Source organism: Protopterus annectens, chromosome 1.part1 (assembly GCF_019279795.1).
Source record: "Protopterus annectens isolate FY-2018-M chromosome 1.part1, PAN1.0, whole genome shotgun sequence".
NCBI lineage: Eukaryota > Metazoa > Chordata > Ceratodontiformes > Protopteridae > Protopterus > Protopterus annectens.
This window is the reverse complement of record NC_056726.1, coordinates 609723548-609744066: the sequence shown is the minus strand read 5'-3', so window position 1 is coordinate 609744066 and position 20519 is coordinate 609723548.

The following is a 20519-nucleotide window of genomic DNA, read 5'->3' as shown; positions in this document are numbered from 1 at the left end:
GAACCTGTTGTTGGATGTAGCATGCTGTTAACAGCCGGTCATTTTCCAACAAGATTAACCAGAAAAAAAGTGAAAATAGTGATAAACATTCCAGCCTCCTTTTTCTATTTCTATTTTTATTTCTGTGGACAGGGGTCATTTACAGGGTTTTACTAAGGAGCTTATTAGTATTCTTTTTCCTTGCTTCTTCAGAAAATTAAATATAAAGCATTTCCCTTTCTTTCTAACAGAGATTTTCTGTCAGAAAAAAAGACACTACTTGGAGATGATTTGAAAAGTTGACCCATACAGCTTAGGTTACTTCAACAGTAATCTATTAGAACATCTACTGTTATCATAAGGTTACTTACATTGCTGTACTTTATACGGTATATAAAGCTGGTAAGTGTTTTATTCTTGGATATGTTTGTATAAAGTTACTTGATGACTGACTTGCATCTTACATAAAAATATAAAAATATTTTACATTTCTTAGTAGTACCTCATTACTTCCCAATTCAGTGATCTGTCTACAGATTAAACTGTGATATCTCCAGCTTTATTTCATAGCCTTTAAGTTACACCAGACATTCGACTACTTGGTTTGAAGTATGGCACTATGATACAGTGACCATAACAACATGATGCGTGTTGAATGATAAGCATGCATTGTAAGGGTACAGTCTTTCAGAGGTCATTTACTGCTTAGAATGGAAACTGTGGGTAGACTCATTAGCGTGTCATTTACAAAACCCATCTACAACTGCATACACATGCTCAATCCACACTCAACTCACGATATGTTTCTAACAAGTTAGTGAGTAAATACTCCAAACCAGTAAAAAGGCTCTCTACATTGTATCTGCCTACCTGTCTCTACACTCCTCCCTAGCTAAGATGAAACATTTCATCAAATTAATAACCCAGTTCTTACCCCAATCAAAACTAATAATTATAATGGGTGACTTCAGTCTAAACCTTTTTAATCCTTTCAGTCATGACCTAAATGAATGTCTAGATCAGTGTTTAACCCAGATCATTTCTATACCTACTAGGACAAATAACAAATCAAACAGGCATTCCCTCCTAATGCCACTTTACTGCTACCCTCATTCAGTGACTGTTGTCTAATTACCTTCACAATAAAGAACATTCCACATAAACAGAGAGTTATACTTGTCACCTTCAGTTGCAGAACAGTAAATAGCCTCGAGCAACTAAAATAATCCTCTCTTTCGTAGATTGGTGTACTATCTTAGCCATGCAAGGCCCATAATGGCAGCCAATTCCCTGAAAAATACCTTACTGTCAATGCAAAACTATTCACATTTATTTCCATACTCTATTAACTAAAGCTCTGCTGCTACAGGAGGCATAGGGTCTCTATAAGTGTCGTTTCCTGGGTAATGCACATGGGAGTTTTATGCAGGCTTAAGACTGCTGGGCATGCATGATTTGTCACTGTCATAAGAGGTACCTCCTGGAATTTATGCCACAAGGTATGGTGGATACCTCTGGTATAAGTGACCCCCTACACTGTGACTGACTACATTCTTCATGCAACTGGATACAGTGATGAAAATGAGTGTTTGAATTAGGTTATATTCTGAGTTAAAGATACTAAGGAGGCAAGGAAAGTTTCTTTTTTTGGGGAATATTTGAGGTCTTAGATAAGATGCAATGGATTATAGGGGTTACCCCAAGTGTACATAGGATTGTTACATTTGGGAAATAGAAAAATAATAGTAGTGATGTCATATATATACATGTAGCATCTAGAATGTTTAGCATTATCAAAAATAATACACCAGCTATGAGAAGAAACATTAGTGTGTGGGTCCTGTGAAAATAACTGTTATAGAGTTGGTAGTGTTTATTACATATAATAAGAATGAAGGAGCTAAGCATGGGTTTGGCTTAAGATATATAGTGGATAGTTACATTTGCTGGAAAATAATGAAATACCTAGAGAGAGTTAATCTCTACTATGACACTGGGAAGTAATGCTCAATTATTTTGCTTCAATTTTACAAACTGTCTGCAGAGTGCATTGTGTACTATGAGGTTATAGTCACAAGTGGGCTTCCTGCAGCAAGATAGCTTTTGTTTGATCTTACTGTGAGTAAGCTGCAGGGGTAAAAAGGCAGCCAAATGTTATTGTTATCAGAGGATAATAATACAAGGATATTTCAGACTGTGTGCTAGTGGTGCTGCGGTAGTGTTGTCACCTCACAGCAAGACATTGTCCCATTCGATTCTCAGCTAGAGCGTCTTCTTTGTGAAGGCAAGCGTGAATGAGCATGCCTTCGTTGAAGGTTGTGCATCAGGGCTGGTAACTCAGCACATAAAAATCCACTACCAAACATTAGCGGACCGGAGTTCCGCTGTGGCGACCCCTAACCGGGATAAGCCGAAAGACACAACATTTCAGACTGTGTGCTCTGCAGTGGAGTGTGCATGTGATGGAGCATAAGTCATACGTTGACTGGACTGAACACTGCTATGTCATAGGACTTATATACTGCATTGACTGATTTGCATTTTTTAGGAACATGGAAATTCTAAGGAGGCATTATGATCATGTTCTCATGTCTAGTAGATCTAATGGAGCTATTTAGAAACAGCAGATATTTGGGATTGTAGGCTTGGTGGTAAAAGAATGTATAGGTAATAAGGGTATTACTGTATAAAACAGTGGCAAAAGCATGTCATCCTCTTTATTAAAATATTTTATCTAAGGTATACTAGAAAGAGGAAGTTAAAAAGAAAAAAAGTAATGGAATGAAGACATCAGTTCTGTTATTATTTTTCTAATTCATTACAGATTGACGTTTGTGGATATGCATCTCTTGGCCCTATTGCAAAATACAACCCTGGGATTCAGGAACAGTGCTGGTGAGATTGTAGTTAGCCCTCCTCTATTTATTGTGTGTGCATGACAACCCCATTATTCATTAACAATGAAAGCAACTAGGCAAGTTTGTAAGACAAACCACTCAGTAGGTATCCTTCCTGCCACTGCAGCATGGACTGTGGGAAGATAAGGTTGGAGTATGGTTCAGATTTAGGAAAGTACAAGCCGTAGTAGTACTCGCCTATCTTACACTTATCACGGTGGTGCTTTGTATTATGTCAGTGGCAGTCCTGCATCCACGTGGGCATAATTGTATCCTAGTACACCCCCAGGCTGTGCAGTAGCAAGGCCCGCCCACCACCCAACACCCAGTGATAGGTACAAATATTACAGAATATTCATGGTGAAATCATTAGGAATATTCATTTGGTATTCAGTACATTCACTAAGGGAAATAAATATTGAGCTAAATAACAAAATATTGAAGACATAATTGCTGCTTACATTCATTTCTTAAAAGTAACACTAAAGGAACAGCACTATAACTGGAACCTAAACAAAGCTACCCAAGTACAGACTGCACACTACAAAGGCAAGTCATGAATATTCATTAGGTATTAGGTATGTTATCTCAGGGAAATAAATATTGAACTAAATAACAAAGTATTGAAGTAAACATTGCTTTTTTAAAATCAGTTCTTAAAAGTAATTCTAAAAAAAAATCAATAAATAAATACTACACACACACTACTACTGAAGCATGAACTGCGGTGATGGTGCTGCTGTAGCATTGTTGCCTCACAGTAAGACGTTGTCCTGTTTGATTCTCAGCTAGAGCATCTTCTGTGTGGAGACATGCGTGAATGGGCGTACCTTTGTTGAAGGTTGTGCGCCAGAGCTGGCAACTCAGCACATAAAAATCTACTGCCAATCATTAGCGGACTGGAGTTCCGCTGTGGCGACCCCTAACCAGGAAAAGCTGAAAGACACAACAACACTACTACTGAAGCAACAGCACTTATAACTGTTTACTTACAACTGAAAGAAATGTACAGCTCTATCTAATTTGTCTGTTGAATGAAACAACTTGTATAGCAGCAAAAATATATATAACAGCACTATAACTGTAAACTGACTTACTACAGAAATAAATATACAATTGTTGTCACTTACCTGAAGATGCATGAAAACCCCTTAACAAAATACAAGCAGAACTGAGGCACTGGTCAAGCATTCTTATGAAGAACCATATCTCTCAACCTCTTAGAGTAAGAAATCTGGACAAAGCCATATAAAAGTGATACAAATAGGGACAATTTTGAAATCTTGCTCTTACAAACTTAGAACGTTGATATAATAACAGGTTTTGCATTAGCATGAATTTTCTGAAGGGTATGAAGTCTAAAACTCAAATGTCTGTCATTGTTTTCTAACTTCAGTCTTTAATGATTTGCCACTAATTTGCCAGATAGCCACAATTTTATGAAAAATGGACGAAAAATATAAGGCAAAAATCTGGACATTCTGTGAAAATCTGTACAGTTGAGAGGTATGCAGAAGAACTATGTTTAATAAAATAGTAAAAAATGGACAATAATATGAGGTGCATATTTTCTAATACCTAGCACAATCTTTCAGTAGGGTTAGGGTTCTCACTTGTGTGCCAAGTGCTAAGACTAACCTGCATTTCAAAGCACAGGAGACATGCTTTTCATGTATAAGGTGTGAAATGCTAGTTTAGCAGAAAACATCCTGGGGAAAACAATGTGTTTTTAAAAGTGCACCTTCACTCCACCATCTCTTAAAAAGATTCATTGTCCTAATGCAAATGGAGAAGTCTTAGAATTTGCATTTAACACCTGCAGCATTTAATTAATTTAGCTCTGGAGCCTCTCAGTCTCAGGAGCATTCACAAATTACATGTACAGGGGTGATTTCCATATATGTCACTCAACAAACAATGAATGCATGATGTCACTGTCAAATCTGCATGGCAGTCAATCATGCATCATTTGCATATGACATTGCAGCCGTTTGGTATGTAAGTCACACAGGCCATGCTCACTTCTTCGCAGTCCGACTGGGGGGGGGGGATACTACAATACAATTCTGCCTCCATGTGTATCCTGTTAGTACAGCAGATATTACATCAACTTCATTGACATGTGGTGATACATAGAATTACAGATCTCCTCTGAGGCATAGAGTGGACCACTCGTGCAGTGTGCCAGCAGAGACTCAGGCTTCTGCACTACATTAAATACAACTGAGCAAGATTGTTGGCTGTTTTCCTCATTGTACAGAGTAATTCAGAAACAATAATGAGAAGGGCCCTAATTAGCATAATAATCTCACTCAGCCCGGTGAATCTGTGCAATATAAGCATAAGGGGAGGCATAGAACCTCATTGCTCTGTTGAAGAACCTGTAGAGCATCAGCTTCTGTACCTGCAACAGCTGTACTTGTGAAGTACTGGTAAGAAAATAAAGCACTAACTAAATAGTACCAGTCCACAATGCTGGTGTTGTAGACTCAATGAAACATTAAGCATGATCAAACAACCTGGTGCCTTGGGGATGGTGTTACACAATATTTTACAAAGTAGCAGCAATATGATCCCCTTGCAGATACACAGTTACTAATGCTGCAGCCACTCCTAAAATTCATTCATGATTTCCTTAGTCTAAACATAAACATTGATGTGAGTTCATATATGCAGTGGGCACAGCCACATTGTGCAGCATTTATACATTTATGAATCATTCTGCAATCTTGTTTTGCCTCATGTGGATGCCTGGAGATGCCCGTTGCAATAATGTTGTTCTTTACGATATCATTATAAGGCCATTAGGATATACTGCACCTGACCATGCCTCTTGGCCTCTCCAGCTTGCAGCACAATTGTTTCTGAACCATACACACTCTTCCCATGACTGCAAAGTCTCACAAATTCTTTTAGCAAAATGCAGAACAGTTTTATGAATCCAGACCTACACTTGGAGATAGACACAAGATGAGTTTGGAGATGGCACCATAGAATGAAAATTAATATTTTCCTGGATGTTGGAAGCACTATATTAGTAATGATGTGTGCTAACTTAGGTAGTGGTGTACCAGTCAGTCTTATTTCCTTAGTGATGTCTACATTGCAAGTTTATGGAATAACTGGATTGTACGTGTATGTATTTTTGAGATGAAAAGATGTAATAGTAACCCTACCTACTGGTATTTCTAGAGTGATATAAAGGAGAATAGCTGTTGGAAACTGACAATGTACTGTATTTTGAATGCATTCATTTTAAAACTAAAGTGCAGCTGTCAGCTGTATTAGTCTAAACATTTATTTATTTATTTGTTTGTTTGTTTGTTTGTTTGTTTGTTTGTTTGTTTGTTTGTTTGTTTGTTTGTTGACATTTGGTGACTGGGAAAGTCCGACTGGGCCAGGAACCCATTTTCAGTGGAGGCCTGAGGAGAAAAGCTCCAAAACAGATAAATACAATAAAAATAATACATTTATAAGTAACATAAAATAAGTTTCTAGAACAGGTACAGATATTCATAGAGTTTACAGTGTTGCTTAAATATACATAAACATCTAGGCTAATACAATTTATTATGTGTGGACAGAGTGATAGATTATAACAGCTAATGTATCAGTCAGTTGACAGTTGTAACCTTACTAGCAAAGCAGTCAGTTTATAAAATACAGTAGTTAGGCACTGTAAGCATAACATAGAGAACATAAGGGTAAGATATATGGTGAAGAAAAGATAGTATAAGATAGTAATAAAAGTATGATAGTAATAGAAGTGAGGGAATTAATGAGTAGATGAGAGATAGTAAAGATGTTAATGCGAGCAGTTAGTCTATGCTGTGTAGTAGAATATTATAGTAAGACATAAGCTAGGGAGGTTAATGTGATAGATTTTCTATAAGCTATAGGAGAAAAGTTAATGAGAGCTTTGTTCATAAGAGGAGGGAGTTATTATGAGTAGGATAGGAAGATGTATTAGGAGTGGATAGGAAAATCTGGACAGAAGGCAATGGAAAGACATATAAGAAGAATCAGTTGCCAGGTAATGGGACCTTGAGATAGTTAGTGGTGTGGAGAGGTAGCAGGGGAAAGAGGTAGGAAGTTAGGAGAGATGGATTAAGTGTTTAGTCTTTAATCAGGAGCATGGGCTAATGTGAGTGGTGAGGTAGAGATTTTTAGTGAGGGTTTGTAAGTCTTAAAGGAATCTACAGCTCTAATGTCTGGGGTAGGGCATTCCATAGTTTTGCAATAGCATAGGAGTAGAGGCTGTATCCAGCTCATTTGTTGGGTTGTATACATTTAATAGCTGTTTGTTTGTGGAGCAGAGGTTTTGGGATGGGGTGTATGGCTTTAGCATAGGTTTTAAGGCAGGCAGCTGTCAGGTTTATATATTATCTTGTGAGGTGGAGATAATTGTACAAAACTGAGGTAGTGAGGGAATTCTAGCCAGTTTAGTTTGTTTAGTGTATAGCAGTGGTGTTTATGGTTTGATGCACCAACTGCAAATTTGAAGATTTTATGGTAGCATGATTGGAGCTTAGTCTTTAGGGATGTATGGAGGTTGGTAAGAATGGGGGCTCCATACAGCAGGGAAGGGAGGAAGAAGGTGTTAGTGTTTTTTGGTAGTATTATCTATGAAATATTTGTGTCTCTAAAGTTTACCAATTTTTATGTGTTTTTTAATTGTGCTAAAGTATATGTTGTTCAAATGTAAGTTTATCATCTATAATGATGCCCAATATCTTTGCCTGAGTTACAGTTTCAATTTGTATTTTATTTTGTGAATATATCTTGAATTCATGTGCAAGTGGTTTTGGTGAAAACAATAGTAACTTAGTTTTATTTGGGTTAAGTAGTAGCTGTGCTTCATTTAACCAGGTTTCACAGGAGGTGAAGGCATCCTGTGCAATTTTTAGGAGCTGCTGAGGGTTATTGGAGGAGGCGATTATAGAGTTATCGTCAGTGTATTGGATGAGTGTACTTCAGAGGGAGACAGTATGGAGTTTATTGATGAATACATTGAAAAGCAAGGGTCCAAGAATGGATCCTTTGGTGACTCCAGTAGTATTAACCTGGTATTCAGATAGACTAGTCTGCCACCTAACACATTATTGTCTATTAGTTAATTAATTGTCAATGAAGTGGAAGTTGAACATATCAGCTATTTGAGATGTTTCTTTATCTGGGCCTAGAGATGGGTTTTGTGAGGTTCCAGGAGTAAGGAGTGCAGTAATAGATTTCCAGAATTTTCTAGGGTTGTTGACTTGGCTGGATATTTGATAGGAAAAATATTTTTTTATCGGAGATCACTAATTATTTTGCCTTATTACTTAATTGCTTGTATTGGAGTCGATTGGTTTTGTTTTTATTTGCACGCCATATTTTCCAGCTCAGTCTCTAGCTAGTAATATTTGTTTTGTGGATTTTGTCAGCCAGGGTGCATGGTTAAATTTTGTCCTTTTGGTTAAAAGGGGAGCTAAGCTGTTTAGGGTGTCTAGGAAGACTTTATTGAAGTGACTTATAACATCTTCTAGTGGTAAAGTTTTTATTGGGGACTAGTTTATAGCTTTTAAGATACTGTTGAATAGTTGTTGATTGAATTAGATTAGATTTCTTGATGTTTTATAGGTGTGGCGTTTAGGCTCATGCAAAGGGGTTCTATAGATGTATGCTGGTAAGTGGTCATTAAGGGTATTAGGGAGAATGATGGAGGTGGAGTATTTATGGGGGTCAGTTACTAGAATCCAGTCTAAGCTTGCACCTGGTTGATTATTATTATTATGCATTCTGGTAGGGGTCATGGTAAGTTGTGTAAAGTTGTGAAGGTAGATTCTACTCGTTGGGGAGTCAGGGAATAGATTTTGATGTTGATATTAGTGTCACCCATAATAATAGTTTCACTTGTGATGTTATCAGTACACCAGGAAAGAATATCTTCAAGTAGTGGGATGTTTTGGCCAGGGGTTATATAGACTACTCCAATGCATATTTGTTTAGACTTGTTTATTTGCATGGATGTTAAACAACAAAAATAATCTTCAGATATTCAGGTTCCCTGGCTAACTTACAACAGGAATACTGATACTAAATAAATATCTAATAGTCACAGATGCTCCTACACAAACATGACAACACAAGACAGCTCAACAACTTTTATAGTATACAGTTAAGTAGCATGTTATCTCAAGCTCTTAGTGTTCATGACATCAATTATCCCATCACTGGGACAATTTTTCAAAACGTGTTCTTTTATTCATCATAACAGCCACTAACATTTGTAAGAACTCATCACATCACATCTCATCTGCTTTTCTTGAATCCAGAATCTACTTTGTATCTTAAACATACAATTTTATAGCCATTATTTTCCAGTGATCATTCTTTCTTGCTTGTTACATTAACAAAAAAAAAGATTTTAGCAAATCTGGAAATTGAACACCTTTCACATTCCTTCTCTATCCTTTTGCATTCAAACACATTCCTGCCATGAGAACACAGGTAAACAGTTAGCCTGGTATTACCCTTGGCTTCACAACTGCTTTTGTTTTAGTCTGGCTTTGTCCAGATTTCTTGCACTAAGAGGTTGAGAGGTATGGATACAATGAGGGTGTAACAGGGCTCAATCTGAAGAATGTTACACCAATTTCTCAATATAATGCTGCAAAATGTAAGGGATCATATCTGTTTTCTATGTACCCTAGAGGAGAGAGCTACCACCATGCAAAAGTTCTATGCCATAGCGCATTTCCCTGAAGCCCTGGAGCCACAGACTGCACACACATACAAGTAAAAGCCCACCTTGTTAACAGGGAAGGAGGTACATAAACACGAAAGGCTATCACCGTGTTACCTGACAGGTGGTCTATAATGCCCAAGGGATCATCAATAGCATGTGTGCAGGTAACGCTGGCAGCTTCCAAGTCTCACACATATGGCACACCTGTGGCCTGTATCTAAAGTTTTCTATGGGTGATGTCCCATAGGGGCATATTGTTAGGGATGTAGGCTACGCACTGGAACCTTGGCTCATGACATACACAAGAAACCCACAGAAACCCAATGCGTAAATTACAGTGATGCACATGCTCAAACTAAAAATATTAAATTAATGCTCTAAATATCTATTGCTGGCAGTAAAAGGAATAATGAAGTCTGATTTTCTAACAGCCAGCCAAAGCCAGAGTACCTGAGGTAATAAAGGTACTGCAGTATGTTACTATTAAAACCACAGGTCACTATAACTGGGGTAATGAAGACACTGCAGTGTGTTACTGTTAAAACCACAGTAATTCACACCTTGTATGAAAAGTTAAACTCTTTCTGTTAGAGCACTCTGTCTAATAAGCTGTTGACCTACACCTAAATTGTAAAGTTCTTATCATCTGACACATATCTGCATATGTTGATCACTACAAATTATGTTTGTTGAAATTGAAATTACCACATTATGTTTTAGGCACTTCATATTTAGTTGCTGATATTAAGTTTTCTTATCAAACCAATACATAATTATTTTTATTATGTCATTCCTTGTGATATTTTAAAAGATAAATTTTCTGTACATTTCCATATGCCACATTCAGGATTACAGTAAATTGAAAATAACCTCTAGTAAAATAATTACTGTAATAAAATAAGGTGGTGAGATCAACCACTGACCACTTACATACAACTCTTTTATGCATTACCAATATGCACAGTCATGGAAGAGAATACTCAGTGGCTTTACTAACTTGCATGTTGATGGGGAGAGTCACAAGGGCCTCTAATGAATCACTATAAATGTTGCAAAGAACATACATTTTATTAAGCTTTTATTAAGCTTTAAGATACAGATGTCCCTTTACCTTTGAAGTTAGGAGTAAGTCTAACAGTCTAAGAAACTTTTATAAAGAATTGGGTCACCATTTAATAAGTTCCTGTCAAACAGTTTTGATGATACAGTCCTTTACATTCAGACACGCGCACATACACACACACACACACACACACACACACACACACACACACACACACACACACACACACACACACACACAATACTAATAATAAAACAGGTGCCCAACCTTCTTGACAGTGTTGAGTGTTAAATGCACTAATCATGCTATGCAATTCAAAAAAGGCAGTGATTAAGGATAGTAAGATGCTGTGGGTATGGCATAAGGTGTAGATTCCAGACATCACCATTCTACAGTACAAGTCAGTAATAAGACAATGGCCAGTATTTATGAAAGTCTGTGTAGGCTTCATGTACAGCATACATGGAGGCTTTTAGTGCTGCCTGTAGCACTGAATAGAATGCCCAATCCCTGCATTATTAATGGGCTTCATGCACTCTACAAAGTATGAGCAAATAGTTCATGTGCCGACATGAACAAGTTTTCAGTTGCTTACACAGAACAAGTTTCTGTGTAAGCAGTGAAATGTGTGTAGATGGAAGCTAGCATTGGTAAATCATTAATTGAATGGTTTACCGATGCTAGTTATATTTGCTGAATTACTGTTAATGTAGAAATAAGTATTATGTACTGTAAATGGATGTAAATGTAATAAATGCAACTTTTTCTCTCACATTTAAATTTTAGTTTGCTTGGGACACCACAATGGGCAGTGGCCATAAATCTTGCAAAGTGAGGATAATCCAAATATCTATTTAAAATGGTTGTATTGTATTTTTCCCTTTCTATGTGAAGTTTAAGCATAGATGACTGGGTTGGCGCACCACGGCATGTTGCTCAGCAGTGCTTAAACATCTGTGAAGAACTATATAGAAATGCATAGCTGCAAATTTGAATGCCGAGTTAGCTTATTGGTTAGAGTTTTGGCTTTGTGTGCAGTAGGCGCCTGGTTCAAATACCAAGACAGACCATTCAGCTTTTACATCAGAAAGCATTTATATATTAATGTTAATTTTATTTACTGATGTAGTTATTAACATTTGCAAGGAACACATGCCAGACATCTAAAAATACAAACCGGATGCTTTTAATGTATGTTGAAAAGGTCAAGTTTGCTGAGCGGGTTTGCACAGCACAACACGGTGCTCAGCAATGCTTAAATGAAAATAAAGAGGTATATACAGTAGTTTAACAGCAGATCCTCACTGACTGAATGGTTAGGGCACCAGAACTTTTACAATAGGTGCAAGGGTCGAACCCTGACAATTCAGCTTTTTACACATGATAGGGAAATGTTGTATATGTTTTTATTTGTTTTTTACACATTTAAATATGTTAACTGTGGTGTGCCAGCTTGACCAGAAGCCTATTTGCAGTGGAGAGCCATGTATAAAAGCCCCAGTTACAGACAAGTGTCCAATACATTAAAGTTACAGGAACAGATACGTAGTGAAATGCATAAGTTTAGGATATATAATAAAATAGTGTTACTGGATATATGATGTGAAATCCCCCATGTAAACACAAGTGTCCCAGACAGTACAGTCACACCGCAAAGTAATGTAATCAAAGCACATAGGGGGATGTCATGTAAAGTAAAATATATACTCTTAATAATATGTCAGCAAGGACTAATTAATGTCCAATTTGTTAATTTTCCTTAAATGAAAACTGAGCAAAGCTTAGCAGTGCTTAGCATTCCGCCCAGCTAAGCAGATTTGTGCACTGCTAAGCACTGCTCAGACTCTGCCCCTTTAAGCACTGCTCAACTCAGCTTAGTGGGTTTGCATACCGCTGAGCTGTGCTCAGCATTTTCAAAAAATTTTCCAATAACATTACCTTGTGAGGTTACTTAAGAAGTTACCTAGTGAGTGTTTCTGCCATTTCACATAGAGCTAAATGGAGGAGGGGCACTGACCAAACTCTGATCTGTGATATATAACAATAAGTATCCTGTTTTTTTTTTGTTTATTTTTACTAGTTATTGCTTAGTCTAGATATGTATAGCACTTTTTATTGCCTGCTGCATACTTTTTACAGTATTTTATAGCTAGAAACTAATCTGCATGGTTGTACTAAAATTGTCTCCCTCACAGGGCCTGAAAATAAGGTTTTTACTGTCACACTGTTTGTAATTTTTTTCCTAGCTAGTTTTACTGTGTATAAGGTATTAACTGGAAAATTTCTCTATTTGTTAAACATCAGTTTGTTTGTTCTGATTTCCTGCCAAGGACTTTATCATATAACTCATTTGTTTGCAGTTAAAAGCATTCTCTAGAGTCTATTTGCTCCTTTATCTGTTTAAAACTTTCATGTAGTCTCTCACTGCTGTTTATCTGCTGTCATAAACATTTCTGTAGTGTTGTCTGCCTAAAATAGTGTAGGTAGTAGCTGTAGCATTGTCCATATGCAGGATTGTGTTTCTGGACTTAGATGTTTGTTTGCAGAGGATGTGTGTTCTGAGCACATTTTCTAGGCCATCTTAGTTTAGCAAAAGCCATTTTCCATTTCAGTGAGAGTATAGTGTTTACGGTCATTGGCTGGTTAGGGGAGCCTGGTCTAGGGCCTTGAGTAAGCACCTCATTGGTTATTTTGAGCTTTTTTAAGTTGTTTCAGGTTTCAACCTTCTGTTACTTAAGAAGTTACGTTGTGAGTGTTTCTGCCATTTCACACAGAGCTACATGGAGGAGGGGCACTGACCAAAACTCAAATCTGTGATATATAACAATAAGTATCCTGGGTTTTTTTTTTTGCTTATTTTTACTAGTAATTGCTTATTCTAGATATTTATAGCACTTTTTATTGCCTGCTGCATACTTTTTACTGTATTTTATAGCTATAAACTAATCTGCAAGGTTGTACTAAAATTGTCTGCCTCACAGGGCCTGATAAATAAGGTTTTTACTATCACACTGTTTGTAAATCTTTTCTAGTTAGTTTCACTGTCTGTAAGGTATTAACTGGAAATTTTCTCCATTTATTAAACATCTGTTTGTTTGTTCTGATTTCCTGCCAATGAGTGTATCATATAACTGATTTGTTTGCAGTTAAAAGCATTCTCTAGAGACTCCTTGCTCCTTTACCTGTTTAAAATTATCATGTAGTAGCTCAATGTTGCTTTTCTGCTGTGATAAACATTTCTGAAGTGTTTTCTGCCTAAAATAGTTTCCCACGTTCCCTCCCTATTAGTATATTGTTCTTATACTTGGTGGCTTTGCAGTTGCATGCCCCTACTGTAGATTGTATCTGGGACACTCCTCTCAGTCTAGTGTCATTAGCTCATTTTACCTAATACAGAAAGAACATTTGAGAAGGCCAACCCACTTAATTTCTTAACCTTGAATTATCATCTGCTACTCCTTTCTCAGTTTCCAGTTTACTAAAAAGAAACACTTTGCTAGAATCTACCATTGCTAGAATGTTTGTGCTTCTCAAACAATCTGGAAATATAGAGCTGATAAGTATATTTTTTGTCACTTTTTAACTGTTTGGAGTTGAATAAAAAAATAATTGAATTCAGTTCAGAATACCATTTCAATAAATTGCATTTATTTAAACTGTATTTGCTTTAATATTGCTACAACTTAAGTGTTCTATCTTGCACTGAATTTGAATTGTTTTATTGCTGTTCTAGCTGTTTGCTGTAAGAAAAAAGTTCTAAGCTTGTTTCCTGCTTTTCCTGTAACTAGTCTATTCCAGATACAGATTTGTTGTATCCAGGACTGTTTGTAAGCTTCTGATCCTCCCAAAGCCTTTCTGTGCTGGAGGGAAGCCTTCTAGCTTATCAGTGGGAGTGGTAAGCACTAGGTAGCCTAGCTACCACAAGAGGAGTAATTTCTGGCCCAAAAATTGTAGTTTATTGGCTGGGCAGTTTTTCCATCTCTTTCAACTTTCTGGTTTAAAAGCCCTCTTTGGGCTTGTTTCCTGCCTTTCCTGTAACTAGTCTAGTCCAGATACAGATTTGCTGTATCCAGGACTGTTTATAAGCTTCTGAGTGGTGCCAAAATGTCTGCTCTTCAATTTTTCCCTTACATCTGCTAGTTCTTTCCTCTCCTGTACTTTTACTAGCTTATTAGTCTAGGACTTTACCAGACTTCTTGTAGCAATTATTGTAGCACACAAAAGTGCTATCAGCACTAAATGTTCTACAAGGAAACAGCTCCAGTACTTATTATTAATGCTCACCCCTCCAGGCATGTCTAAAGGTCAGTTACCTATGCTTTCTCATATTAATCTGGTGAACCTGGGCATCCTGAGGCAATGTAGCAACTGCCTCATGTGCACTGACAACCCTCTCCTCTTACCTCCTAACACTCAGACTTGCAAGAGATGCACTTATATATCCAAATTGGAAGCCACCCACTCTCCAGCCAAGACCAGAAGAGCTGGTCAAGAGGAGAAGGTCAACACTTGCACCACACCACATGGAACACATAGCCCTCCGAAGCACACACCAGCACTGCCTTCACATAAAAACGCAAACCACACACCCACCTTCACAGAGGCTCTCAATAAAAATCTACCCAAACAGCAGAAGCCTCCAAGTCAGAAACACACTGACCACTACAACACAACACTAATCATGAGACACATAACTCTCCTAAACAGTGTGCCACACAAACCAAAGCCCCTATGGCAAAACAGCATGCTCAACACACAAGTCATAGGTGACTTGGTAGTGAGGCACACTGATGTCTCACTCACTAGGTTGACTAAGGAGAAAGTAACAGTCAGCTGCCTGTCAGGTGCCAGGATCTGACACATAATGCACACACTCAGGTCCTGCAACAACAGGTACAAATATGACTCTGTCATTGTACATGTGAGTGTGAATGACCTGCCACATACCTCCCTAGACTACATGAAAAGAGACATGCAGGAGCTCTCAGATTATGAAGCCCAGACAGGTATGACCCTAGCCCTGAGCAGCATCCTACCATCACTATTTAGCATTTGATGCCAAAACATTAACTGTTTTTGTTTAAATAGCAACATTTTAGAATGATCTGCAGAGAGAATTATCCCTTGTGTATAGGCAATAGGAAAGATGAGGAACAACCAATTCTCAAAGATTCTAAATCTAAATATATAGTTTTTAAAGGCCTTTAAAATTAAAGTTGCATAAGTAGATTTAAACATTTGAGTGGAATAATTGGAAAAGTACTCTCTCAAATTCCATATAAATGAATTATTTATTAACTGTGATAGATGATTATTATCTTTATTTTTGGTATTTCGGGATAAATTTAACATCATTTCTTTCCATTTTGCAAAATACTCACCATCTATAAGATAGACAATTGTTTTAATAACTGATGAAATTGAATAAAGTTCTAGATTTGGTAAAGATATACCTCCATTTTCCCAGTATACATATGATAGGATAATGCAATTCTAGGCTTTAACAGATGCCACAAAAAGTTTTTAATCAATGGGCCGGATTCACGAAAGCTTGCATGGAGTCTAAGAGCAGAGTAAGACTCCATGCAGCCAACATGTCTGCCAAGCGATCCAGGAACAGCCATCAGGGCGTGCAAGAGAGCTCCTAAAATGACTCTTACATGGACAGGACTAGGTTATGCAAATTACCTCATTTGCTGCTGAAAGTTATGCAAATGAGGTAAATTTGTGATCCAGGAAACCCTAACCTGTCCGAGTAAGAGTAGTGTTATTTGTAGAAATGTACTCTGATGTCAACTGAGTACCATTCTGCAAATAGCAAAATGGAGCAGTGACAGCTCCAAATAAAGGATGCATCCAGTTGAGGAAGCATGCCAATGGCCAAATATACGGCCAATGGCAATTCTTCCCGTTGCAAAATAAAAAAATATATATTTTTTTTACCTTGATCTCTGAAGTTTAAGCATAGTGCAGCGTCGCACAAAAGTGCTGCACTGTAAAAATCATGAAAAAAAAATAAAAGCCACAGATAGGGATATTACTCCAAATATTCAACTGCCATGCAAGTGAATGGCAGGCTGAAGACAACATGGCTACTGAGTAGAGGTTGCTAAGGAGGGAAGCTCAGTCTAAGAGATGTAACCAAGCATTAGTAGGCAATCCTATGCAAATGAGGGTAAGGATAGAGAATCCCAATTTCACATGGCATATGAGCAAAGTCCATGGAGTGTAAGAGTAGGATAAGGGGAGTATCAGAGTACAATATAGGTGACATCATGAGGGGGGTATGTTTGAAACAATGTAAGCTCATTGGAACAGAGTGGCATGTGTTTGCTGTCAGTTACCCATCACTGGAAGAGACGTGTCAACAGGTATCCTAGGTAAAGGCAAGAAATTGAAGGTGTATGCCATGGATAACACTAAAGTTTCTTGTAGAAGTGCCTGCAACATGTATGCGTGCGTGTGCACGCCTGTACAACCAAGTAAGACTGTGTGCACACGTGTGCGCCTGTGTGCACGCGTTTAAGCCGGAGTAAGCATGTGTAAGGTTGTTGAAACCTGTGTAAGTGCGTTTGCGCCTGTGTGCACGCGTTTAAGCTGGAGTCAGCAAGTGTTAGGCTGTGTAAGCATGTGTGCGCGCATGTGAGCTTGTGTGCGCATGTTTGCACTTGTTTGCGTGGCATTGCTCCCTGTGGAAACAGAAATGGAAAAGGAAGCACAACAAATAGTAGGAAGTTAACCAAGGAGAACTAGCAGAGCTAGCAGGTGAAAACAATCAGAATCAGCCAATTACACAGGCAGTACACTAGCCCAGCCCAGCACTTAAAACTCTGCAAACAACTTTCCACTGTGTTTTTCTCAGAGACACTGCAACACTGCAGAAAGCTAATAGAAGTGAAAACTGAAAAAAGCTTTTCTGAGACAAAGAAATGTTAGGGGCTGCCATTGCTGTTATAAGGCGACATATGCAACATGCTGAGGGTGGTGACAATGCGAATGCTGTTGAGCAACCCACAGTGAGGAGACGGAGAAGAGTGTACAGGCCCAGGGTAACCTACCAGGAGTTACATGAGCTGGAGATAGTGGAGCGCTATAGAGTGGACAGAGACCTCATGCAGCAAAATGTTGAGCTGTGCAGGCCATGCCTCACACACAGAACCAACAGAGGGGAACCCATCCCAGTAGAAACCAAGGTATGTGTTGGCCTAGGAATACTAGCAACAGGTACCTTCCAGAGACCAACTGGTGATATGATGGGGATTTCACAGGCATCAGCATCCAGGGTACTGCACCAGTTCCTGAATGCCATGTCAGCACATGTCGGTGATCATGTATATTTCCCCAATTCCCGTGAGGTATTGGCCAGCAATATGCGTCTTTTCCAGCAAATAGTGGAATACCCTGAGGTAGTGGGTGCAATAGACTTCACGCACATATGCATCAAAGCACCAGCTGGTGAGCGGGGTAGGGCCTACTTTAACCGCAAGGGTTTCCCATCCAACTGTCAGGTCATGTGTGATGCCCAGGGCATAATAATGAATGTGTGTGCTGGCTGCCCTGGAAGCTACCATGATTCCCATATCTGGCATCTGACACAGTTGTACCAGACATTTCACAATGGGGACATCCCTCATGGTCACCTAGTGGGGGATGCTGGATATGCACTGGAGCCGTGGTTGATGACACCCATCAGAAATGCACACACACCTGAACAGGAATGCCATAATGAGGCACACGCACAAACACGAAATGTAATCGAGCGTGTGTTTGGGCTGCTCAAGTCACAGTTCTGGTGCCTGTACACATCGGGTGGAGCCTTGCAGTACTCACCAACTACATGTACCCAAATAGTCATGGTATGTGCTATGCTACATAATATGATCCTGCGGAAACAGCTGCAGCAGGAGCAGCATAGGGCCGTGCCAAACAGCCCCCCACCAATGCCAAGGCCATCACAGGCAGAGCATGACTCAGAGGAGGAACAACCTGAGCCTGCCCCAGTAGGCAGAAGGAGGCATGCCCAGTATGCTTTGGCCTTGGCAAAGAGGCAATGCATAGCCTATACACTGGCTCAGTAGGAACTCTGGAAATTATACCTTTCTCTGACTCGCACATATAGTAAAAGGGATGCCTAACTTGACACTACCTGTTTTCAAACATGTATAGGGAGTGTACTATGTGCATCCAACATAGGCAGCCCTGCAGCACCACCTGAGGCATGATTGCCATGTTTTAAGCAATATAAAGCAGTGCTAAACAGCTTTTATCACTATTTAGTATATGTAAACAAAATTGCACACACTAAGTAGCACAACTTTGGGCAATGTTGAGCAATATTGGGCAACGTTCAGCAATGCTGATTAATGTTGAGCAATGTTGGGCAAGTTTGGTCAAAGTTGAGCAAAAGCAGGTAAACATGGTCATATTTGCTTTACTGTTCCTTAAGCAGTCTGGTCTGCCCAGTATGAAAATATGAAGCAGTGACAGTCCTCAAACCCAGGATACTGTGCAGTATAGTCACAGTACTGAACCACTAAACCATGACAGTATTTCACTGGTCAGCCTGTATGAAGAAATGTAGATAACTCTATGCAAAGTGTCTCATGGAAACTCTGCAGGCACAGCATAATCCCTGTAGAGTTATGACACAAAGGTGAGCCCTGCAGTAAAAATCCAACTTTATTTACAACACACATATACTATAAATGTTAATATTGTGCGTGTTCACACACGTCAACAAATGTAGTGGACTTCACACAACAACATACTGAAAGGCCAAACTGGGCATGCTCACAAACTTAGGCCATGTTTGAGTACAGCAGTGGGCCACACATATCTGGCAGTTGCATGTGTTAATCCAGGAACCTCTCACAATTCACCAATTCTGACTTGTGCACACAGTGATATGACAACAGACACATATATAATATATTGGAACCCTGTCATTATCAAATATGTACTACAGATACTTAGGTTGTTCATAGAAAGTTGAAAAGCAAAGAAAATAAAAAAATTAAAATCAGTATCATCAATAAACAATGTGCACTCCAAACACTATCCAATCCAGGTCATGGAAAGATTATCTGCGAACGAGTCCATACAGAACCATGACACTTCCTTCAGCTATGTCATAAATAGCAATGTACAATTCATATATGTCCTGAGTCAGGGCCAACTGTAAATGACTGACAATGCCAACATCCTGTCAGACAGGCCCATACATACATATCCACCTCCCACTGACAAAAGGCCCTATCATCATACCAGGAGATATCACATGTAGAATGGGTAAACAGCTCCTTCCAAAGCTGAAAACATGGCATCAATTGGATTACATTGTGCCCCTATATGTGTCATAAGTGAACTGCAGAACAAACAGACCCTGCACCTGAACAGTCTGTTGAGCCTCACCCTCTCTACAGGATATGAAACTGTTGAATGGGTTACAGCAACATATGGCACACTACACAAGTGTTGGTGCACAACAGACCATGGGAAGTATGGTCTTATAAGCTTAAGAAGTTTGATCTGTAAGACCATGGAGTCCATCATGACTGAAGTCAGAAACAGAACTATTGGAAGCCTATAAACACACAACCCTTCCAACCTTGGTTTGGTCATGGGCAGATCATGGTTCCCAAACCTGCTAGACTGTTTGCAAGGCAGCCACCCAGAACATACATCAATGAAATGAGCTACACACGCCCACATACACTTTGAATAGCCCTTTTCCAACATCACAGACACATGTCGTATCCACAAAATCAACAACCTGTGCATAAATATGTATTGTCATCAGATGGATTGGCAACTGAGCCACAGATAGATCACACAAGGTAAGAATTGTGGAGTC